Below are 25,910 nucleotides of genomic sequence, written 5' to 3'. Positions count from 1 at the left end.
TTACTCTGATTTCAGGCAAGCCCCTTAATGTCTTTGCTTTAGTTTAACCATATGGAACTGACCGTGTTGCCTTACCTCCCTTTTGGCATTATGAAAATTATTTGTTATTTTGTAGAGTGCTTTGAGATTCTACTGTGGTAAGATAGAATTTTTTACCAAATAAATGCTCAAATATAAAGTGTAATAATTTAAATATTAAAAATCGGAGTGACTATGAACATACCTGACTACTGGAAATTCTTAGTAATTCTGGAACCCAACAATTATCTGAAGGATGCAGGAAGCAATGCGTAATTGGGGATTTATTCTGCGGTGAATTCTGCATGAATACTAGGGTCCCATGCATGCAGAACTCATTGACGGATCAAGGCCTTAGACTATAACTGGTTCAGGGCAGGGAATATCTTTTGTTCTGTGTTTGTACAGTGCCTCACAGTGGTAATAAGAGGGCTTTAGGTGCTTTTTTCAATACCAATAATAAATAACCATACTTATAACACTGCTCAACTTATGCACCACTGGTATAATGCCCTTTATTTTCATGCCCTGATGATTGTGGTGGGGTATTGTCCTTTTCAGCGAGCCTCTACAGTATCCCAGCAACATTCCAAAGAAACAGTTATGAGAGTTATGCTCTGATCTATTGTGAGAACTATGGGCCCTATTCATAAAGAGTATTTGGCTGGCTGGTTTTGCATTGTACTCTTATTTCCTGGGTGTAAAAATATAAGCACTCTTCCCATAGTTAATAAAAATCTTTTTCCTGCTATTTGAGGAGAACACAATTTTTGAGCATGCAACTAAGTAGGGAGAGAAACAGCTGGAAACTATAGGATATCCCAGTCTAAATGCATATATTATTGAACCTCCCAATAGTTTTTTCTAAAGACTGTTTAAGCCCCTTGGTTGCTTGAGATAGCCTAAACTTATTGCCAAGCCAGACTTCTGATAGCGTGAGTCGTGTATGGATTACATTGCTTGTCAATCATTTTAAAAAGAAGACAGCTAAAATATGTTTTCATTTAGAAAAAGCAAGGAAAAATGAATAGCAGGGAGATTTTAAGAGTACAAGACCTTTTTAATCATATTTCAAAAAGCAGAAGTTAGAAACAGGCGGTGATTGCAGTTTCTCTGCACTGTATAATCTACAGAGTCTTCAATTTCATTCACACTGAGGCATTCCAATCTATTCATTTTTGTTTTGTTTTTCATTATGTTTGTACATATTTCAGCCTTCTCTGCCACATGTCCACACATCACCTTGATCAGCAGTCCTCAAATAGTGGTCTCTAGAGAGTGGGCAGTGACAGTTTTTTTCATGCTTCCAGCTGCTTCAGTCCATGTCAAGGATCTCCCTTACAAAGAGAATAGATGACGGTAAAAGTAGGTGAACACAAGAAGGATTCTGCTTACTTCCTGCCACATAGGTGGAGAAGTAAAAGGAGTCAGGGACTGGGCAACCAGGTGAACTGGAGATGTGCGCGCCATCAGTTAAAGCACTAGTAGGAATGCCAATGGGGCTGGAGCCATCAGTGTGAGGGAAGTATCCAGGGGAGAAGATTTCCAAGCAGCATGTGTGGGAGGAGAAAGGAGCTCCATACAGGAAGGCATATGCAGGGGGAGTGGCAGGCCAGGGAGCAGGGGAATTCCGAATATGGCACCAGGTGATAAAGAAGCATATGCTAGCGATAAAGGAATAGATCAGATGTGACAGAAGATTAAAGAAGAAAAAAGTAATTTATGCTCTTTAAAATGACAAAACATTGAATTAAACACATCTGAAAATACCTAAGTATTTTCCTAAAGTTTTTTTCTACATAAACACTTGCTGCTATTGCAAGAGTGATGGATCCTCACAACTGCAATTGGGACTTTGAGATCTGTTTTTCCAAGATGTAACCTTGCACCAGGAGAATGCTCATTCATAGCTTAGATACTATGGAGATGGTGCTGGAGATAAACATACTATTCCTGTCTCCATTTTCGTTGGGGCATGGTAGGGACCCAGTCGGCCTTGCTCATGTCTTGAAGTTTGCTGATGCCAGGGGCGGCTCTAGACATTTCGCCGCCCTAAGCATGGCAGCACACCGCGTGGGGCGCTCTGCCGGTCACCGGTCCCGTGGCTCCAGTGGTCCTCCCGCAGACCTGTCTGCGGAGGGTCCTCTGGTCCCATGGCTTCGGTGGAGCCACGGGACTAGCAGACCCTCCGCAGGCACGCCTGCGAGAGGTCCGCCAGAGCCGCGGGACCAAAGGACCCTCCGCAGGCATGCTACCGAAGGCACCCTGCCTACCACCCTCCCGGCGACTGGCAGAGCGCCCCCCCCCCACCCGTGCAGGGCGCCCCATACGCATGCCTGGCGTGCTGGTGCCTGGACGCCCCTGCTGAGCAAAATTATCTATGAAAACACCAGCGATCGAAAGAACGCCGGCACCCCCTACTTGCATCCGTCCTTATAGACACTGCCCTCTTTTTTCTGTGATTTCTCCCCACTGAGAGGAGAGTCATCAGAAGTCAATGGGTAGTCTTAATGGATTTGGCTGGTGATGTCCAGGGTTTTGTCAGTCACAGCGGGGGAAGAATAGGGGAGTCAATTCCCTTAGGAGCTCCCTGTTTGCTGCCTCTGGATTCCTCTTCCTGATGACTGGGCTTTTTCATATTATGTGCCTGCCATCTGGAACCCTCATTTATCAAAGAATGGCTTCAAGCTAACAGGGATGCCTCTGTTTCTCTGTGTAACCTAAACATTTCCTTGATTTAAAAAAAAAAAAAAAAAAGGTTTTATTGTTGGAAACCTTTCGGATGTTCACAGGACAAGAGTCCTTTATGTATAGTTTGGCATTGTATGGTACTAGTTTGCTTTATGTAGGCAGAATTTAAGCTGTACAGTTTATGTATGAATTAGGTATAATTTCCCTGTGTTTTTTTTTCTGTGTTCAATTCTGTATTTTTTCAGAAGTGTCTTTTGTTGTTGTTTAATAGGATTAAAAATATAAAGTAGGTGGGCTTTGGAAAAGCAATGAACACAGAAAATCACTCAATTCTGAATAAAATTGGGCGCACCATATGAAGGCCAATGTACAAATCATAGGGGATACCAATGTCACTAGCATAGCACAGAGACCCCAGTGTGACCAGGAAAGGTGGAGCAAAATTTGTAGTAACACCCTGCAATTACAATCTATTGAAGAGTGGGTAATACTTAATAGATTAATATATGATCAGAAAAACCCACTCATTTAAAATAGAGAATGTAAGTTTATACAGATGTATAATAAATCTAAACTATAATGCTAAAATCTATAATACACTAGGGTCAGTATTTAGCACAGTAGTGAACACCACCCTTCTTTATACAGTAGATCCAAATCTTACAATAGAACCTTCACTAACTGCAGATACTGATCCAGGTTTCTCAGTGCTAGCGAAACTTTTAAACTTGTACCTGTTTTCATCTTTTTTCCTCCTAACTGTAATCCATGTGAAGTATCAGGATAAGAACCAAAATATATGAGACTGATTGGGTTGGTTTGGGCAGCCAGTATGGCTAAATAATGCCTATTTATTAACCAGATCCAACCCAGCCATTGAAACTGGCAGTATTTTGTCAGTATTTATTTAGAGACTTTTCTATGGCTCTGATCACTGTAATATCTGAGCATGTCACAAACATGAGTAAATCTGCCCTCCTAAATCCCCCTCTTATAGATGGGGAGCTGAGGCACAGGTGGATTAAGTGACTTCCCACATGAAACTTGGCCCAGAACCGAGACCTCGGAGGCCCAGTCCAGTGGTTAACAAGGTCATCTTTCCTCTCCAGTAGATAAGCCAGAGGAATCTCTCTAAAGTTTTTGCATCAAAAGTCTTTTCTCACTAATAAGAACCAGCTACCATTATCAGTAGCATGCAGTGTATCGTAGCCGTGTTGGTCCCAGGATGTTAGAGACACAGGATGGGTGAGGTGATTTTTTATTGGACCATCTTCCCTTGGTTTGTGTGGCTCAAAAGCTTTTGTGTCTCATCAACCGAAAGTGGTTCAATAAATGATATTACCTCACCCACTTGTCCCTGTATTATCAGTAGTCACAGAAATCACATTGGCATAACTGCCTTAACCAACAACTGGTGGTGGTTTTCATTAAAACAAAAATAAATATTTCAGTTGGAACCTTCAGAGTTTGTCCGGAGTGCTCTTTCATTAATTTCTCTGGTTTATTATTTATTTGAGTAAAGTTAAGCTTTCTGTCTATGGGCTTGGTTCAAAGCTCATAGTTGATGTGAGCCTTTGCATGTGCTAAAAAGATACCTGATTTTAATGTCAGTTAGTGAGCCGCCTTCCTCCGTTGTTAATACTGGAGTTAACTCTGTGTTTGGTATTAATGACACAATATCCCCCTGGGGGGGAGGGATAGCTCAGTAGTTTGGGCATTGGCCTGCTAAACCCAGGATTGTGAGCTCAATCCTTGAGGGAGCCATTTAGGGAACTGGGGTAAAAATCTGTCTGGGGATTGGTCCTGCTTTGAGCAGGGGGTTGGACTAGTAGATGACTTTCTGAGGTCCCTTCCAGCTCTGATATTCTATGTTCTGTGACAGATGTCTAGTTGAACACTGTGTGTCAATAAGTAAAGGTGGTCTCAACAAACAGGAAATATCACCAAAGTGGGCTGTAACCATCACAGTGGCCATAACCATAAAAAAGTTTTGTCTTTTACAAAACATGTTATAATTTCAAAAATGATTTTTATACCAGACTTCTACATGTCTCTGAGTTCCATCCATACAATGTCTTCCACTGTTTGGTAATATAAATGATGTATAAAAGCTATATCAGATGCCATTGCTAAATAAAATATTGTTCTGTATGTAACTTTCATTACATTTATATTTTATACTTTCTTGTTCTTATATTAGTATCCAGCTTTTGCTACTTTACTTTAATGGTGGAAAAGCTATGGGACACTTCAAGGCAAAAAATAAATAAAAATAGATGGAATAAACAAAATGTGATGGTGTGGATAGCACTAACGTTTTTTATTGCTGCTTTTTTGAGGAGACTGACAAGGGTCAGGAATAATTCCTATTAAAATATTATATAAAGGTTGTTTTAAGACACTATAACATATGTACATTTTTAGATAACATTGAAAATCAAAATGAGTGAATTGAAGAGAGGATCTCTACCTTTCAAATAGTATGTTGTTGTTCACAATGCCCTGTCTCCTCCTCATTCTTTTCTCCCAATGTGACAAAGGGAATGGATCTAAAGTTTTCTTGGGTTTCCCATATTTCTTACCTACAAATAGGGATAGTACCCCTTCGGACATTATGCTTTCCCTGGGTATGCACTGACCCTTGCTAGCCTCCTTGTGACTAGAGCTGATCAAAAGTTGTCATTTTGAAACTTTTTTTTTTTTTTTTTCCAAACAAACCCTTTATTTTTGTCACACAGAAGAAGACACTTCCAAGGAAATGTCCATTATTTTCTATATATTTTTTTCAGTTTTTTCATTGAAAATCACAAAACTGAAATTTCAGTGTCACGGGGAGAGGGGCTGAATTTTATTTTCAACAAACCCAAAAACTTCTGAAGAAAAATTAATTAAAACTATTTTTACAAAAAAAAACTTATAATGGGACCACACAACGCTTCCTGACCAGCTCTGCTTATAGCACTGTTCGGGGAAGAAGACCAAACTATCTATGGCTTAGACCTTGTATTCAAGTTATTGCCTTTTTCTGTCCCTGCCTCTCCCAATGTGTGTTTAGCTCCTCTCAAAGGTGCCTGTCAGTGATTGGAGACTATTAACAATATCAGACTCCTATTTCAGATTGTCTTCAATTAAAAGGATTGTTGTTTTGGTGGTATTACAGTAGAATAAAGAATTATGAACTCTGTGTGTGTCTATCTGTACAGACGCTACAAACAGGTCCTCTAAGTAGGCTCTAAGCTTAAATTACAGAAACTTGAAATTTTACTTATATCATTGGAGAAGTCTTTTGTGTGCTCAGCCTGCCACTGTTTAACCACCTATACAGCACTGTCATTTGGTTCCAAAGTCTCTGTAACCAGAACTGTTGCTTCCCTTTTTAGGAAACAACACTCTTTTGTTTCTGCTCCTCAAACCCAGGTTTCCTCTGTAAATAAAGAGACAGACAGTAATTACATTACTTTCCAAAATGAGGCCAAAATACCAAAACTTGACAAAATCCCTGACCTTTCTTTCAGTTTTTAGAATGCTAGGCTAGAGGCGTGGTAAAATGTCTCATTTCCTGAACCTTTAACAAGATACTCTGCCCAAATGGTCCTTAAATAGGATTCCCTACCTGTGGTCAAACAAAAATACCTGTCAACCCTGTGTCTCAAATATTTTCCCACCCTACTGTCCAGTTCCACTGAGGGAGGGAGGGCTTAGTGTATCGAGTTCCTTTAGTGTGCAAGATGCCAAGTGTATCCAAGGCTATAGTGAGAATTCTGTAGTATTCCAGTTAAAACAAACCATAGAATGTAATATTTTAGTTTCCTTTACTCTTTGTCTGTTAGCAAATAAGGGGAATCCTGCACTTCTGTTTCTGGCCCCTGTTGTTTCATTGGATTGGTATATGAGAGAGGTCCTGGGTTTTGGCCATCGCTTCTCCATCTCTCTTTAGGACAAGAAGTCCAGTTCTTGAAAGACTTAGAAGCCCAAACTACTGCAGGGAAAAATTCATGGTTTTGGTTGTAAGGCCCCAGTTTCTGCCTCCTGAGATTTAAAAAATGCTTGATTGCTTTAACTTCTAGCAGAACAAAGTATAAAATTGCTTCATTCAGGCAAAATACAAGATAGATATAAAGAAATTCAAACAAACTTTGACCGGTTAATTTGACGCAACAATGTAAAGTCAGCAAGGAACTGAAATAACCGTCTTGTGCTCTCACATGTCTTTAAAAGATAACTATACCATACATCCCAATTTGGGACACTCGCTATTCAAGAGCATCCAAAAGCCTTTCTCCTCTTAAAACTTTAACTGCCTAGGCACTTACGTTACCCAAATTGTTTTGCAGTAGAAATAGATTTTTTAATTGCCCTTCCCACCCTCCCAACCCAAATGCCTAGCAGTTAAGAGGGAAATGGATTGTATTGGAATTAGAAGTGTCTTAACCAAGTCTCAGAAAATGATTTCAATGCAATCTTTTCTAGCATCTTCAGGAATTCCACCCAGCTATTAACTTGGTGATCATTTTACTCTTAACCACCAAACTAACAGAAATGGGCTCTTGCCCCCATGTCTTATTTTCAGGATCCATAACAAGTGTTTGTGACCCTAATACTTTAGAGGAAATATTTTCCAGTTTTATTTTCAGTTTTCCTGTTAGTCCTTTATGCCAAATCTTTATGTACAACATCAAACTCTGAGCAGTTAGACTTAAGGTATTGTAGACCTGCTTCCCATCCTGGTCCAGAGTGTGTAGGTCCAACTCCTGTAATTTAGAAAGAGTTTTAGATTTGGAGGCTCATTTTTTTTAATCAGGATTTTCCCATACTATAGATTCCTTCAACTACTTCTGTGTAAAGATAATCATATTATCTGATCTGAAAAAGGTAATCCAACCCAGGAAATCATTCCCCTCTTACACATGTGCATGCCATGGTTTTGGGAAGGTTACTGGTGTAATAATCAACACTGTAGCCTCTGCAATGCTGTTGCATCAATAATTCAGGCCTTAAATCTTCCGTGCAAAGCTTGAACTCCATAGCTGCCTCTATTGTGGAAAATCTGGACCCGTACTCTCTCTTAGGAGATTTTCTATTTGGGCTGCAAACTCAGCATATTTTCTCCTTTCTCTTTTGGTTCTGATGAAACATTTTTCCAATATGTTTTGGGTATTTAGTCAAATTCTTCTAACAAAGCAGCTGTTATCAGAATGCATGCATGTGGAGTCAGTGCTTGCACTTCTAAAGCCTTTCTGCTTAATGAAGGATCTAGAAAACTTGCTGTTTTCCATATTTAGCCCCACTCTTAATACAAAGACATTGAAAAGTTATTTTTAAAAACTGCTTTATATCATTACTGTGTTGATGTAGGGCGAAAAACCTGAAACTAACTTTTGACATGTAGTTACATACGTCTATTTCCACTTACTGATACTATTTCCACTGGTACTGTTGGCAGAGTCCTTTCCCTCCCCTCAGTTTTGAGTCCATGCTTGTGCTCTCTCCTCCAAATTTGTATACTAACAAAAATGCAGTTTCTCTTTCCTCCAGTAATTTTTATTCATTTATTTTTTCCAAAAAACATTGTTTTGACATTGCTGCTAGTGGACACTCAGAGTCATTCAAACAAGTTAGCCGGAAATAAAAATAGCTGTCATCTGAAATTTTCTCAGTCTTGGCAAAATAGTGGCGATTGTCAAGTGTTACCTGCCATACTTCTCAAACTGTTCCTGAAGTCCTCTTTGATACATGTCCGTCTAGTTTTTTTTAACCTTTTGCTGATTGCACTCCATTGTACGTACATACAAACAAAATCTAAAGCTTGGTTTTCTAGATATATATTTAGTTTCTTACATGTAGATTTCAAATCTACTAAAAGCTTAGGACAGACTGCAGTATTATAAAACCAATGTATCAATTCCTTTGCTTTACCAGGGAGTGATCATCAGGTTAACCAATGTATTGGGGTTGCGATTAAAAATAATTGGCAAATTTTCATTCCTGCTGCTACCTGTTGCATATTATTGCCTTTGCATTGCTGAAACCTGAATAAGCAGTAGTCAGTAATGGTGATCTGTCTGAGCAGGTCTGAAGGGATTCTGTAATCGCTTTAATGTTTTATGTGATGAACTGATGGATTTCAGAAATGAGTTGCGAAAGATCGAATCCAATTATCTCTTCCCTAAAAATGGAGGGGGGAAGGTGCAAGTGGAAAAAGTACTGTAATATGATCTACATTGCTTTAGTTGTGAAAATAAGTCAGTCACTAAGTGCTCTCTCTCTCTCCCCTCGCCCCTCTTTGCAGGACCTGTTTTAGAAGAAATGTGGTGAATATCAACTTACTTTAGTTGGGGGGGACATTCTGGTAAGTGGTGCTGCCTTTATTGCTTTTGTTTTACAGTGATGATTGTGGAGGGAGACTGTTTGAACCTTTTTCATTTCCAGTTTGAAAACTATCTTGCTTCGGGAAAATCTAACTTTACAAAGATACAGTTATTACATTAATGCTGATTCTATTCTATTCATTTATTTTTATGGAGATTTTCAGGGGATAATGAGATGTTAAAAAAAAAAAACAAAACATGCTGGGCCTTAAGGCAAGGAATGCACTTGACAGTTTAATTGTTGAATGACTTCTGCTGAGTGCTGCAGCTGTTATAGAGTACTTAAAAGCCTCTAAGCTAAAACCTAAAGCAGGGGTATCATAAAGACCTAATGTCCCCCCCAAAAAAAGTGTTTGGTAACTGTCACAGTTTCAGGATAACACCTGTATCTCGCACCTCTGTTGTCCACTCCCAGAGTGCCCAGTCAGTTCTCCAGCCATCCCTGTTTCTGAACAAGGAACCCTTGTCCAACTGCCTTTTGATCGGAGGTTTTAAGCCTGCATACACCCCTGCCTTGCCCTGTGATATCGCCACCAGCCTGACTGCCAGCGCATGCACTTTGTTCATAGCTGTTGGAGAAAAAGCAGTATATTGCTTGCAATTGCGTGTTACCACACAGCTCTTTCTAAGTTAGCACATTTATTCTTAAGGTAAAAACATTACAGAAAAAAACCTAATAAAAACAAAGATTTAAAAACCAGTTAAACATACTGGGAATCAGTCTTATAGATACCTAGTAGGCAAAAGTCTTTTCAACCTTTCTGCAATATTTGGGGGCCCTCCTTGGACAGAAGGTCCTGTCCATTTTTCTGGTTCAGAAAAAAGGCTGAGTCCATTTAAACCCAGCCTTTTTATGTCTCTGCTAATCTCTGGAAACCCCAGTTTAAACCAATATATGTAAGCTGCCCCAGGAGTCAGTACCTCTCTGGAGGTATTTACAACTTAAGTGATTTATCTTAATCACCGCCACTGTTTTTGGTCCCTAGAGACACTGTGGTAATCTTCCTCCCTGGAGTTGCATATGATGTCTGGCCCACAACGATACATAAGCCATTCAGTAACTTAATACAGTATGGTCCCCAAAGATATTGCATGGGGTTGCAATATCCTTTGCAGTAATAGTGTAGAAAACTAAAGTTATAGTTCAGGTAGAGATGGCGCATTCCTTTCCAACAGTGTTTTTAGTCACAGAGAACTCTTTGGACTGAAATCTCTCAGTCACACCTGGGAGTTAACTGTTGGGACAGTTGCTCCCCGCCCAGCAGAAGGAGACAGAGCTGTTGCATTTCTTTGAGTTCAGGTCCTAGGTTCAGTTGTCAGTCACGAGTGACCCAGCCAGGGGCACCATTACATAATGGTCTTGTCAGCTCCTATATCTCATTTGTTTGTCTCCCAGCAGGTAGAGCATCACTATGCTGGCTGGCTAGACTAAACAAAAAGGAGAGATGGGAGCAGGCAGCTAGGGTGATCATGTGCTGTTTTGGGTGGAGGAAGGGCTCTCTGTTTCAGTTGGGTTTACTAAAACCAGGGTTTTTCCTGTTTCTTCCATCAGCTGCATGTGACATGTGAGCACCTCAAGTGGTACTGCTGACTTTAGGCCATAGGTGGCACTGCCTAACATAGTTTAGCTCATCATTCAGAAGCACCATCTGCTGTTACCTGCTTCATCTCCCCGAGCACCCCCATTCACTGCTGCACAGTGCAAGGGACATTAGCTTTTCTCTCAACGCTACTCAGAACAGGGCTTCTAGGACCGCAAGCAGCTGTCTCTTCCACAGAAACCTCCATACTGAACATCTCCCTCCTACCTTCCCCCAGGCACTTCCCATTAAAGCCTAGAGGCTCTTTCCTCCCTCCCATCTATACCTGCTCTTGCTGCCCTGAAGTAGATCATTTATTGCTACCATTAACCATGTGCACCTCCCTGTTTGTGGTTAGGGACATTTAATCCTTTCATTCAGCCAGCTGCCTAACCACCCACCTTCCAGGAATTAATGTGTTTTGGCATCAGATGTGGGTGTGATTGGTAGGTACGAGAAGAATGAAAGGAAAATGCATGTGAAAGTGAGGTAAGAAAGATGAGGGTAAAGTAAATGGGAGAGGGATGTAGAATGACAGAATAAAGTAAAAAAAGAAAAAGAAAACAAGCATAAAAACAATGGAAGAGGAGAATGAATGGCAAAAATATGGTAGGACATGGATAAGATGAGATTGAAAAAGATTAATTTAAAAGGAATGTGACCTGTGGAAAATAAAGGGACTGGGAGAAAACCAATGAAGGGTTAAATTGTTCTCTGCCTCCATTTTCTGTAATTTGTGCTAGATTCTATTTAGAAAGGAGGGAAGATGAAGAGAAATAAGGAGCTGGAAGAGGAAGGAATGGTCACCATTACATCTCCAATTTTCAGAGCTCTTTCACATGACCCTCCCTCACCACAGCCAACAGTTTGCCACGAAACATAGATAACACTTAGTAGTTATGTATTATTTGTATTGCTATAGTACTAAGAAACTAGGCACTATACCAGGGGTCAGCAGCCTTTCAGAAGTGGTATGCTGAGTCTTCATTTATTCACTCTAAATTTAAGGTTTCACGTGCCGGTGATACATTTTAACTTTTTTAGAAGGTCTCGTTCTGTAAGTCTATAATATATAATTAAACTATTTTATGTAAAGTAAATAAGGTTTTTAAAATGTTTATGAAGCTTCATCTAAAATTAAATTAAAATACAGAGCCCCCTGGACCGGTGGCCAGGACCCAGTGTGAGTGCCACTGAAAATCATCTCATGTGCCATAGGTTGCCTACCCCTGCACTATACAGACAAATAGTAAAAAGACGATCCCGTCCCACAAGAGCTGACAATCTTTTCATGAGACAAGAGACAGCAGGTGGATCTGAGAAACGGGAGAGCACAAAGTAACAATGAGATGATTAACCCCCTTTTGTGCTGTGCCCACCCTCCCTCTCCTCCCCATACTCACAAGACAGGTCATTTTCAAAATCTAATCATTCTATCTGTCTACACATTTTTGATCCCACTTGCCAGTCTTGTGGGAGTGCAGCTTGTCTGAGAGCTTGCAAGAACCCCAGGTTCATGAGCTGCCAAACTATATCTCAACCACAAGACAGGGTGTTGTGAGGGTAGGAGGAAGTAACACTAGTTGAATGCCCCAAACCCCCAGAGAATGAAATGCTCATGGGGGTCAGTCATGAACTTGTTAGCTCAACTCAGAATCCAAACAAAAGGACAAGGAACTTTTACAGAAGGTTATAAAAACCCTTATCAAACAGTACAGGCATATTAGCAATCAACTGGAGCTCATATATTTTTTCCCTGGCCCTTGAGATTGCCAGATCCCCAGGAAAACTCCTCATTGCCTCAAATTGGTCAAGGAAGTGTGGTACGCAGATCTGATAAACCTGTCCATGGAAAGACTCATCAGACTGCTGGTCACAGAGCATCTGCTTAGGCAACTTTGCCTCAGCCCCAGCTCACTTCGGACTTTTATGGCATGGCTGCTAAGTAGCTGAGTCTCAAATCTTAGGGGACTGTCCACTAGCCAAGTCTAGTATGCTATACTTTTGAAAGCAATCTACTTCCCTGACCTATTTAGAGGTGTAGGAGAATGAATATAGACTACTAGCAGTCTACAGTTGTAGACATCCTGGAATATCTGCAAGCCCATCCAGATGTGAGTGTGTGCCAGTTCCAGTCTGTTGCTACTACTGTTCGAAGTCTGGGGTTCTGTTGTTCTCACAGCCCCTTACTTCAATTCTATCTGCTTTACCTTATGGGGTTTCTTGTGGCCACTTGTTCAGGCAAAAAAGTCACGGAACTTCAGTTCGTATCTTGTAAGAGACCATATATGATATTTTCCCCCAAGATAGGTTTGTCTGCTAGACTCTGCCTGAATTTAGACCATGAACAGTTTCTACATTTTGTTTGAACAAAGAAATAACCTTGTCCACTCCTACAGTCTAATTCACTGAATTACAAGAATGGTAGGCTACATTGCTGGCCATTAAGAGAGCACTCTGAATTTATCTTGACATAGCAGCTGAGCCAAGAGGCTCAGAGGTTAGTCATCTTGCATCAAGGTCCTAGAAAAGGTCATCTAGTCTCCAAATCAAAAGTTTCATAATGGATTAAGGAGTTGATTAGAGAAGTGTACTTTAATGCTGGGAGGGGATGTCACAGATGAATTAAAAACCCACTCAAACAGTTTGATGGTATGTTTCTGGGCAGGGTGAATAGTGGCCTCTTTTGATAAGAATTCTGTAAAGCTCCTTCCTGGATGTTAGTCTGCCAGGCATTTACAGGTTTGACCTGTGTCATTTTGTGCAGCCTCAGATGCTAGTCCCTCCCAAGTAGATTTACTACTATGGGAGGGCCCAACTATCTGGACTGGTACAGAAGAAGGAAATACTTTTTGCATATTAATCTTCTTCAAGTCTCTTTCATACCAGTCCAGACCTCTCCTTTAAACTATTAGCACAACGTCCTTGCGTAAAATTAGTTATCTTCCTTTTGTACTTACTCACTTAATTTTTCCAAATGTAATCCATGCTTACACAGTGTGTGCCTCTGTCCACCGCTGTCTGGACCATAGAGAAGTTTGAGTTCACTGGAGCCCTTGGCTTAAAAGACATGTCTCTTTAGCTCAAGCAGTAGAGACTCATGCTTTCAGATATAGAACACCTGATGTTCAGTCACTGCAAACAACCCATCAGGAGTTATCACATTACATTGTGCTGCTGTTGAAGTTTCAGTTGAGGTCTGTTGTATTGACCTCAAGGGTCAAAAGAGTTAAAGTTTAGTGATACAAAGTTTAGGGAGGGAGATTTCTACAGAGCTGATGGTTTACTTGGTTTCTTTGCCAAGACCCGAAAGCACTCATTCTGAAGTCTAAAGTTTCTTGATCAAACACAAGAAAGAACAAGAAATCAAAACCAAGTTATACTGAAACTGAAATTGAGTGATTATGCAAAACAAATTTAATCAAAACTTATTAAAGTCTCTCACCTTTTAGAGGAAAAATATCAATCTCTTATTTTAATTTTGATGGAAACAGGTTAATTTGCTCAGACCCTCCTGTTTTTAGCAGATAGAGACTCTCAAGGTATAAGAGAGAATATAACACAGGTAGGGGACATTGCTTTCAATCATGGTTTTTGGAACACTGAATGGCTGGTCAGTTACGAATGGATGCATTGCCTGGCATGCCGACCAGAACTCCTGTTGCTTGGACCCTGCTTCACATTCCAGTCAGGGATATCATCTGGCTACGTCTTTTCTGCTTAGACATGGCAAGACTGTGGCCGTCTCCTCTCACTGTGCTGAAGCAATGCACTTGATTGCAGGATTCAATGAAAAGCCGAGTGTGTGTGTGTGTGGAGGTGGAGGGAATAAGAGGAAAGAAGGGGGGCAGAAAGTAATACAAAAGGGAACGGATCTTACGTGTCTGTGTGTTGCTGGCAGTCGGGGATCGCTGCTGAGAACGGGATGTCATGATGATACAATAACTTTCAGGACTTGCAGGTGAAAAACAAAATTCTTAAACAGGGGCGAAGCCATCAGGCTTTGTTCTCAAGAAGAAAATCCTTCAGTCTGCCCTGCTCCCTTGGTCTTGGGGTCAGGGAAGGTGAGATGCATAGCTGGCGCGTGCACCCCCCCATTCAGAGAGGCTAGCCCCTGCCTCTTCCGCCCGAGGTCGAGATGAGTTGCGATGCGTTGAGCACTGCTGAGATTTATTTTTTCCCCAGGATCTCTTTAAGAACCCAAAAAGGGGGGGAGGGGGGAGAATGGGTCATAGGTCATCCCCTCGTTATTCTGTCCACCAATTAGGCCTAACATCCAACACACTAATTCTGGTTCATTACTTTCCAGTTCAAAATCTTCTGTTTTTTTACCAAGAATGTTTTTATGTAGTCCTTAAACCATATCAATGGGCCCTTTTTGTTTCTACTAATTTAGTCTTTTCTATCTTCCTTTCATACCTTCTCCTATCAACATTTATTATTATTGGTTATTGTGACATTTCGTGACCTTTCACATACTATTTACAGTTGAGCTAACAATTAGGGTAAAAGTTTAAGTCTAATTTATTGCAACAGACCTGCAGGTATGTCTACAGTTTGCACTGGAGGTGTAATTTCTGATTTGATCAGAGCTAGTGCCCTAAAAATAGAAGTGTTAACTGTGGTGGCACAAGCAGCTAGATGCCCCAAGTACATACCTAGTGTCTTGGACAGGTACATAATCAAGTTAGCTAGCCCCTTCTGCAACTTGCACAGCCATGGCTACAATATATTTTTATCATACTAGCTCGATCAGAGCTAGCATGGGTATGTCTTCTAAAGCTGGAAATATGCTTTCCAACTCCAAGTGTAGACATGCCATGTGGGACAGTAAGCCTCATTTGTGAAGCGGGGAGGTGAGAGGAGGGTGGACCAAATGCTGGTTGGAAGGAACTATAAGCACACACGTGGATTGGTACAGAAGCTCACACAGGATAAAAGAAAATTGAGCATTAAGAAAAAATGCACTTTCTTGGTCTTGCCCAAGAAACAAATGTTTCCTGAATGTGTCATACTATATTCTGCTGTTTAAGGTGCTATAGCTAGAAACAGATGTATGGAAAATGTGTGTCTTCACCTACTTCACAGTCTTCAGATGCGTTTTCCAAATTCTTTTGCTCTAATTTAAAAAAAAAAAAATTGGAGATATACCTATCTTCTAGAACTGGAAGGGACCTTGAAAGGTCATCAAGGCCAGTCCCCAGCCTTCACTAGCAGGTCCAAGTACTGATTTTGCCCCAGATCCCTAAGTGGCCACCTCAAGGATTGAACTCACAACCCTGGGTTTAGCAGGCCAATGCTCAAACCACTGAGCTATCCCTCCCTTTAGATTTTTTTTTTTTTTTTTTTTTTTTTTTTTTTTTAGTGTAATGTATGTGTACTGCCTGACTGGCTTTAAAAATAACAAGTTATTGAAAAAGACACCGAACATGTAGTGTATATTTGTTGTATTTTTACCTTCTGAAAAGCTGTGATACTCTGGATGTTCACAGGTAAAGATATTTTATTTAGAGGATAGCTTTCATAGCTGCAAATAATTGTACTGACTGTCCCAAGAGCGGTGACTTAGTTTTGACACTACTTCAGATATGAAGATCTTGTTCAGTATTAGAGAGCAAATTTATATCCCCTATAAAGAACTGGGAATGGATGCCATTTCAATGCTTTTCCTGCAAAAATAATCCTCTAACTTTTGACTTGTCATCTTTATTTTGCAGTTTTCCCAACAAGCTTTGTAATAAGTTATTCTTGCCGGATACACTAATCATTAGCTATTTTTATAATTATGGCTGACCTGGTACTTTTCAACCCTACTTTTACTGGCTTTTAACTTTAGAAAGCAATTAATTTGAGGGCTGAAATTTTTCATATTTGTGCTCCATGAACCTTCACTTTGCTATCTCCTTCTGGAGGATAAAGGTTTTTTCACCACTCCAGGAAGATCTCTCTGTGAAAGTCTCTTGCGGTCTAAACCAACCTGAGTTGTTGTAAAGCTAGATATGTTATGCATACTATTTCTTTAGTTTTAATCTGGTTTTCATTGATTGTTGTTTTTCTCTGTCCTATTCTAGAGTAATCACTGCCCTTGAGTAAAGAGATTTAGGTTGCTGTTTCCTTGTTTTTCTTAGCTCCAGACTGCCTGCTATGCTCTTTTGTATGTATTGTCCTGGCTGAATGTGTTGACTTGAAACCAGCTCCAAATCTGCCCTGCGTCCAGTTTAAAGAAACAGCTCACACATACCCATAGCTGTTAGTAGTATAAGTGTTTCCATTTGGTTCTTTTAATGGGAGAGGAGGACAAGGGCAGTTTGCATAAGCAACTTTAATTTTAGCTTTTTTATAACTTAGGTGTTTCTGTGTGTAAGTAAAAGTAACTTCCTATGTTTTTTTTAATCAAAAACAACCCCCCCCAAATTTTGCCATGTAGCATCTTATTGATACTCACATCGTTCATCAGCAGTCTTGGAACCTTTAGATCTACTGCACTGGAGTAGATTAGTAGTATTCCATAAGAATAGCCATACTGGATCAAACCAAAGGTCTAGCTAGCCCAATATCCTGTTTTCCAACAGTGGCCAATGTTGGGTGCTTCAGAGGTAATGAACAAAAGAAGTAATCATCAAGTGATCCATCCCCTGTCGCCCATTCCCAGTTTCTGGCAAACAGAGGCTAGGGACACTTCAGAGCATGGTTTTGCATCCCTGCCCGTCCTGGCTAATAGCTATTGATGGACCTATCCTCCATGAATTTACCTAGTTCTTTTTTTGAACCCTGTTATCCAGTCTTGGCCTTCACAAAATCCTCTGGCAGAGTTCCACATGTTGACTGTGCATTTTGTGTGAAGAAATACTTCCTTTTGTTTGTTTTAAACCTGCTGCCTATTAATTTCATTTGGTAGCCCCTAGTTCTCCTGTTATGAGAAGCAGTAAATAACACTTCCTTATTTACTTTCTCCACACCAGTCATGATTTTGTAGCCCCCTATCATATCCCCTTAATCATCTCTTTTCCATGCTGAAAAGTCTCAGGCTTATTAATCTGTCCTCAGATGGAAGCTGTTCCATACCCCTAATCATTTTTGTTGCCCTTTTCTGTACTTTTTCCAATTCCAATATACACCTCTGTCCCGATAGAATGCTACCCGATACAACACGAATTTGGCTATAATGCAGTAAAGCAGCAGGGAGCCCCGGTCCCTTTAAAGTGCTACCCGAGCCCTGCTGCTTTACCGTGTTATATCTGAATATGGGTGGAGCCCCAGGCCCTTTAAATCACTGCCCAAGTCTGCTGCCACAGCTCCGGAGGTGATTTAAAGGGCCCAGGGCTCCCCACAGGAGCTGGAGCCCCAGGCCCTTTAAATCCCACCAGGGTTCTGGCAGCAGGGCTCAGGCCATGATTTAAAGGGCCAGAGGGGCCATGATTTAAAGGGCCAGAGGCTCCAGCTGCTGCAGGGAGCCCTGGGCCCTTTAAATCCCCACCCGAGCCCGGCTGCCAGAGCTCCAGCAGTGATTTAAAGGGACCGGGGCTCCCCACAGCGGCTGGAGCACCGGGCCCTTTAAATCACCGCCAGGGAAGCCAGTCCAGTCTGACAAGAGCCGGTATGCCGTACCTGACAAAACCTAATATAACGCGGTCTCACCTATAAAGCAGTGAGATTTCTTGGCTCCTGAGGACCGCGTTATATCGGGGTAGAGGTGTATAATTTTTGAGATAGGGCAACCAGAACTGAACTCAATATTCCAGGTGTGAGCATACCATGTATTTAATATAGTGGCATTATATTTTCTGTCTTATTTCTTCCTTTCCTAATGGTTCCTAACATTTGGCTAGCTTTTTGGACTACAGCTGCACATTGAGAGGATGTTTTCAGAGAACCATCCACAAGGACGCCAAGATCTTTTTTTGAATGGTAACAAGTAATTTAGACTCCATCCGTATGTATTTATAGTTGGGATTATGTTTTCCAATGTGCATTATTTTGCATTTATCAAATTTAAATTTCATCCACCATTCTGTTGTCCAGTCACCTAGTGTAGTGAGATCCCTTTGTAACTCTTCACAGTTAGCTTTGGACTTAACTATCTTGAGTAATTTTGTATTGTCTGCAAACTTAGTCACCTCACTGATTATCCCTTTTTCCAGATCATTTAAGATTATGTTGAACACCATAGGTCCCAGTACAGATTCTTGCTATTTACCTTTCTTTACTGTGAAATTTGGGAGTGGGGAGAGGAATGTGCCCTTGAGGGCACAGACTTTTCTGCCTGTTTACTCCCTCCCCATCTTGATCCCTTTGGCCCAATCCCCTCCAACCTGTTGCTGTCTCTTCCCCATCTCTGGCTCCACATACCAGTTCCATTCTTATGTAAACTAGTCCAGGTTCTCTGCTCTTCAGGCTTCTCATCCCAGCTCCAGTCTCTGTCTCACCCTGTTCCTCGTCTGATTGGTATCTCTCTCTCTCCCCCTGCAGTCCCCTGGGCTTCTCATCTAATCTCATTATCCCACCCCTGATTCTTTTTCATAGTCTCTTTGAGCACCCAGATTTACTTCTCCCTTGCACCCTGGCAGCTTTTTGTATCTGTCTCCCCTCCTCCCGTCTCCTTTTTCTCCCCTCATGCCACTGGTTCCCAGTTCTAGTTTCCCTCCTCCTCCTTCCCTGCCCCCACAAGGCCTGGCCCTTGTCCTATGTGCATTTGGGGCCAGCACAGAGTGAGGAGCATGGGGAAAGCACTGAGAGCACAGGACAGACAGGCTCCTTGCGATCAGTTCCACAGTGGCATAGCCCAGTGCTGTAATTGCAGGGAAAGTCCTCCTCAGCCCTAGGATGGAGCATAACCAGTGTGAATAAAATCTTTGGCAAATTTAGCATCAAAGCTCTAGCAAACGACTACTGAGCACATTGAAACCGAAAAGTTATAACTTGCCCAAATTTGAGCATATTTTCACAGAGACAGCAAAAGGCCCTTCCCTGATACAGAGATCACAAGTCTGCCAAATTTTCAGTCCCTGCTCCAAAGCATGGAGGTGCTAAGGCTTCTGAAAGAAAAGATGGCCAGAATTCTTTAACATGGGCAAAACTTACTTTTCCTACCGTCTCTCGCAGAAACAGCTTAACTATTTTGGCTGAAAATTTTTAAAACAAAATTCAGCCTGAGGCTGAGACCCAGCATAGGAAATATCAGCCCAAGTAGCTAAAGTTTGTCACAAATATAAGCAACTGAAAACTGGATCTTATAATGAGAAATGTCACACAACCTTAGTAGGCAGTGCTACCAGCCCTGCCTATAAAAAGAGTGTTTATGTACTATGGTGATGAAGGCCATAGAACAGCCTGCTATAAAAGGGGATAGAGGGAGAAATAGTTATTCGTTAGAGGTTTGGTGGTGTACTATAAATGAGGTATAGGCTATACACTGAGCTTAAAAAGAAATATTAAACAGCTTCCCTTTCACTGACCGTCATCCCTCTAATGCACTGAATCAGGCATACTGCTGTAGAAAAGAGATATGATCATAGAATAAGACCACACATGAGATTACAGTTAATGTACAGGTGACCAAAAATTGGTCACTTTCTGACAACTTAGCATCACACTTCATAGTATTGCAGCAATGCATCAATTTAATTTAGACATTTCTTTTTGTATGAAATACTCTAATTTATGTCGGTATTAATTCCACTCAATACAGCATATGAATTTTTGACCAATTAAAGACAGTCAGCCTCAGCGTCTTTTAGCAGTTTTTTTTTTCAGTCCAGAATAGTTGAGGTCCATGAAACCAGATGAAAGACACAGAAGTTTGTGATGTAAAATTTCTAAAAAAAAGTTTATTTAATTATGGGATTTATTTTAAGAGATTAGTAGTGCCTTTTGTGAAATGTATTTTGGGATTCACAGACCTTGTGTTTGGTCCCATAATATCTCTGCAAGAAGGGTGTGGTAATATTTGTGGGCACAAATATTTTTCACCATACCACATTCTAAACACACCACTATTATATTGCTTCAGCTTCCTTACTGTCCTTCCTTTTTTCCTCTTCTTTTTTTTTCTGTTTGTTTATAATCTCTTCTTTGTTATGAGAAATGAGAATTGTGATAATTTTATTCAAGAGATGATGATGATAAGGAAGAGAGATCTTATTACAGATGACCAAGACTGAGTATTTTTGGACATGAAGTTTATATTAATCAGTTTGCTGAGCTCAAAGATAAATGAAAACCTGGGAAGGCATCCAGAATGACCAGGAACAGAGACTGAAGAAGATTGTGAAGATCATGTTAGTGAGAATTTTCAGTATGTCTGAAAAGTTGTCATAGTATCCATTTAAAAAACAAAACAAAACAAACAAACAAACAAAAACAAGTGGGGCTGCACTGTCAGCGAGATTAGATTCCTGCCTGATGTCTCATTCCTTGGGTCAGCTGGGACTGGGAATACTTCCTAGAGCATCCTATGTTATTCTGCAGCAACTCTTGGGACTAAACAAGTAGCAACCATTTATCAGGATGGATAAGAATTGATTATTTTCATTTTTTTTAAAATAATCCTGATGTTTAAAATAATCAGCTTTTGGTGTTTAAATTAAATAGGTTTATTTTTAAAGAAACTAATTTTTACATCTATTTAAGTTTTTTAAAATTTGAAATTTTCAACCCATGTTAAGGTCGAAATTTATTATAATCTATTAAAATCTTTTAATTAAATACAAAAAAAAATTAAGCAGTATATGTTTGCTACCAAGATTTAAAGAAGGTCAAACTACTGAACTGATGGAAGTCATCTGACTGTATAGAAGTGCTAAACCAGCTTTTGACAGCAGGAGACTCTTCTGCAGGTGCAGAAAAAGCATATTTTCTTCATTTCATCTTTTTCAACTTGTTCAGTGCAATGACTAGTTCATTCAAAGTTAAAAAACCAGTTGGAAGTTGAAAATGAGTTTTCCTCTGTTTTTTAAACTTCCAATCTATAAATTAAAAACTAGGTGTGAGGTTTATTAGTTCTAAAATTTTGAAGGATATGGTGACTGAAAACAATCAGTTCAGTTCACTATTTATAGATAATAAATCAGTTTGGTTTAAATATTTTGATAAACTTTTTCTCATGTCTCTAGCACTTTTAAGGTAGTTTTACTTTATTAAAAAAAACATACTGTCTGCAAATTTTAATTTGAATTTATATCTAAATAGAATTTGGCAGAAATCACAAGTGAAAAATGAATCTAGTAAATTGGAAATGCATCATTCACTATTTTCTAATATAAAAATGTAAAATTTAAGACTGAATATAGGGAAGTTAAAATATATAATTGCTTAATATAAATATGTATAGATATAGTGTATCCTAGTTAGAAGTGAGAAACACCGAATTTAGTGTAAAGGTTGTATTTAGTTTCAAATCAACAAGTGTCAGTGGTCACCCACTAATGAGAATCAGTCTTTCCTTAGGAAAATAATTAAAGTACAATTGCAAAAGACTATATCAATATTTAAATCAAAGTTTCTTGCTTGGTGATTTAAATCAATCCACCCCAACATTTGTGGACTATAAAGGAGTTGTCCCATACAAACTCGGTAAGGCAAGGAATATCACTCTGATGCCATGTCCTGAAGTGGAGTCTAAGATTATAAAATAAGTAATGAATTCAATCAAGGTTTCAAATCCTTACACAATAAGTTTAGTCTGTATTGGTGAATGTTGTATGTATCATCACGAAAGCCCTGGAATTAACTGCAATATTTAAAAAGTCATACAGTAAATATTATCTTGTCCCACTGATCTTCTCACCTGCCCTTTGCCCATTTGCAGGTGGACATCTAACCTTGTAATCTGTTATCCAGGTTTTCCCACTGCCACCTCCTTTTAAAAAAAAAAAAAAAAAAAAAAAACTCTAAACTTACATAAAAAAGAACCAACTGTATAAATGTCATTGTTTCTCCCCAAATGAGGCAGACTGGGTAAAGGAAGAGCCTGGTTTTCAAATTATACTAGCTCAAGGCTTGACTTTACTGTATGCAATCCTGGACTGATGCCAAAAATAACTAAACTAAAGAAACAATAAGTGGTATACAGTGTAATAACTCTGTTTTTTAGAGCTTTAAGCACCATTAGAGGATTGGGAATCCTGCTTTTCCAATAGTAAAGCATTTGTATCTAGCCAGAGAAGGTGTTTCACAACATGCTGACGTAGAGAAGACTTCCTTTTGTAAAATTTTAGAGACTTTAAACATTTGTGCTTGTTTTCTCATTTTATTATACCTTTTACTGTTTTGCTTCAGTTACTCTGTTTCTTTCATGAGATTTTACAGTCAGAGGGAGAGAAAAAATACGGTAAAAGCCTCCCTAACAATTTTCTAAAATAGCTTACTTTATAATACTTAAAGATCTTGGATATATTCTGAAATATAAAATATTGTTACTGTTTGGTTCACTCTTCCTTTTATGCCTATTCCTGATTACCTAGCTTTCTGGTGGACGTGGCCAAAATGCCAATGGAAAATAACATGTCTCTGAAGCAGACAGAGTGCCCTACACCTTGGACTGAGTACGCCTGTCATGTGCTTTTTGTTCCTTCCGCATCTCACCACAAGTTTGAAGTTTATTTCCTGTCTTTTAGTATAACCCCACTGTCTACCTCAAGACCAAAAACTACAGTAAAATGAAGTTTATAGTCAAGGGCTACGTCTTCACTACCCGCTGTATCGGCGGGTAGCAATCGATTGCTCGGGGATCAGTATATCGCGTCTCATCTAGACGTGATATATCGATTCCGGAACTCCACCAACCCGAACGGAGTTGCGGAGTCGACATGGGGAGCCACGGACATCGATCCTGCGCCGTGAGGATGGTGAGTAATTCGATCTCAGATACTTGGACTTCAGCTACGTTATTCACGTAGCTGAAGTTGCGTATCTGAGATCGATTTTCTCCCGTAGTGTAGACCAGCCCAAGGTTGCACCAGTACAGCTATACCAATTGCTATAATGGGAGCAGATCCCCAGTATAGACAAGGCCTTACTCTGTCCTGTTTTGCCATTTTAGTCAGTATTTTCTTAGTCATTCTTCCTTCCTTCCTTCCTTCACCTAGTTCTTCAGTCTTAGGACACAACCTGCACACTCTTTCTAACAAGCATTCTGATTATTATCATGCATAGTCCCATTGCTTTTCACTTTCCTCTCATGTAAACCACCCCCAAATAAATATTGAAATCCGTAGACTTTACTTGCGATAAGAGGGGCTGCTAGAAGATCCAATAATTGCAATTCAGCTATGTCACCGAAGCAGAATGATTTCTCTGAATTTATTCCACCTGGTGACTAGGAGCCTGACAGATGGTACATACTGTGTGCTTCTCATAGTTCTCTGTCATAGCTTGCTATAAGCAGTTAGTTTGGCTGACTGTATCAGAACACAGAAACAATGGTTGAGTGGATAAAATGTGATGATACTTTAAAAATGAGCTAAACTACTGTTATCTCTGGGAGAAATATGCAATATCATAACTCTACTTTTAAGAATTCAGTTAAACCCATTTTAGTATCTGCTAAATACCCTTACAAATGCCAAACATTGATTTACATTTTTTTTAAGGTTTGCTTTAATCACTGTCTTAAATTTTGCCCTCTAACTAGCTTCTAATTATATAGAGAAGTTTGGTTTGGATCAGGCTACCAGTTCTGCATGTCATTAGATGATGCTGGGAGGTAAACATGCACAGATGTAAATGACAGGCTGTGATTCAGTGTCTTTTTTTTTCTCTTCAGACTATACCATTAAGCCAGAGTTTCAGACATCTTGTCATCTGAAATGAGAGAGAAACCTACTTCAATCCTTAAACAAAAACAGAAAGTTTAGCATAGACTCATGCTTGAAACAAAAACTATATTATTATTTATGCTACATTACAGTAGTGGCTGAAGTGTTGTGTGTGTGGTACTGGTGCATAGAAAAACAGTTTCTGCCCCAACAACCTTACAATCTCAAAATGTGAAAAATAGATCAAGCTCAGAGGGGAAAGGATGCAATATGCAAGCCAAGAGACGGTACTGATGGACGTATGTGCCATCAATTCCATATTGTTTTGTGTGCTCATGTGTACTTAAACAGAATAATGTTGTAATCCTATTGTTGTCCTTCCTGCCATCTTCTTTTCTGGCACATTTTTATGTTCTCATTTGTCAGATAAATGCATCATTTAGGCCCCAAACCTGCAAACGCTTATACACATGCTTATTTTTATTCATTTGAGTTGTCTTAGACAACTTGCACATAAATGTTTGCTGGATCAGGGACTTAGGTTTTTTGGAGAAGTGACCAATCAATTTTTGTTGCTAGGCACTTCACTGAATATATATGGAGGCTGTAAAATTATAAGAGAGATATTTTTCCCTTTGATATTTATCTAGCAGTGGTTGCCGTATTAAAATTGCATGTGTGTGACTTCTGTTTTTTTCAAATTAAATAATATTTCTGTGTAATTCTGCTTCTAATTTAACAAATAAAGAGAATCTAGTAAAAGGTCTTCATAATTTCTCACCATCACCACCTCCCTTAACTCTCACATGGAAAAACATTGTCAGAGGCAGACTGATGCCATTCCAAGCATGCCATACCTCAGACCATGATCTTGTTTCAACAAAAGCTTTAGAGATGTTTGCTGTGTAAATCTTCTTTACCTAATAAATAGTGAGTGCTGTATCACTTTCAGTATGACCAGCATCACAACTTCCTATGTTTTTTTCATTTTTCTTATTTATTTTTTTTCCTTTTTGGGGCTGCTCATCAGCATAGTCAGTTTCCCAATATGTCAGGGATAAATCCTGGGAGTTTCTGATATGACTGCACAGTCCCCTTGAAATTGTTTCTGCTCTTCTACTCTATCTTGCAGATTGTTTAGATCTTGTAGTCTGTATAAAATCCTTTCTTAATTTGTGGTGTGAATGCAGCAGATGGCAGTGCCATAGCAAATGTTTAATAGTAGAGTTTTCTAAGGTTCTTCAGTGGACAGTTCCCCAGTGACACTGGTATGCCAGCAACAAACTTCATATGCCTTTGTGAGGCTGCTGTGACTAACCAACCAGAAAATTCTGGAGAGTCTGGGACCAGTCCCCTTGGCGTGTGCTTTGACTATCTTTTCTCTTTTATAGTTTTCTCCTCTTTATTTTGTTTGATCATTTTGTGTTTGAGTTTTTTTCCAGGATTATCTGTTCTAGACTAGCTTATGGCCGTGAACTTTTTTTCTTGATTCATATGCT

General features: G+C 39.8%; 1 protein-coding gene across 4 annotated transcripts in view; it reads left to right on the top strand.

Annotated features, from left to right (window-relative positions):
• Positions 1–25,910, top strand: part of FYN (FYN proto-oncogene, Src family tyrosine kinase) — a 176,090-nt gene that overhangs the window by 75,031 nt on the left and 75,149 nt on the right. For 3 of the 4 annotated variants that reach the window (XM_032772614.2, XM_032772610.2, XM_032772615.2), the window contains exon 2: positions 8,999–9,058. The exons of the other annotated variant lie outside the window; for it this stretch is intronic. The gene's annotated coding sequence lies outside the window, so the exon portion shown is untranslated. The remainder of the gene's footprint in view (positions 1–8,998; positions 9,059–25,910) is intronic. 4 annotated transcript variants of the gene reach the window in all.

This window comes from Chelonoidis abingdonii, chromosome 3 (assembly GCF_003597395.2).
Source record: "Chelonoidis abingdonii isolate Lonesome George chromosome 3, CheloAbing_2.0, whole genome shotgun sequence".
In the NCBI taxonomy this organism is placed as follows: Eukaryota; Metazoa; Chordata; order Testudines; family Testudinidae; genus Chelonoidis; species Chelonoidis abingdonii.
Note: the sequence above shows the minus strand (reverse complement) of the source record. Positions and strands in the feature narration are given on the sequence as shown.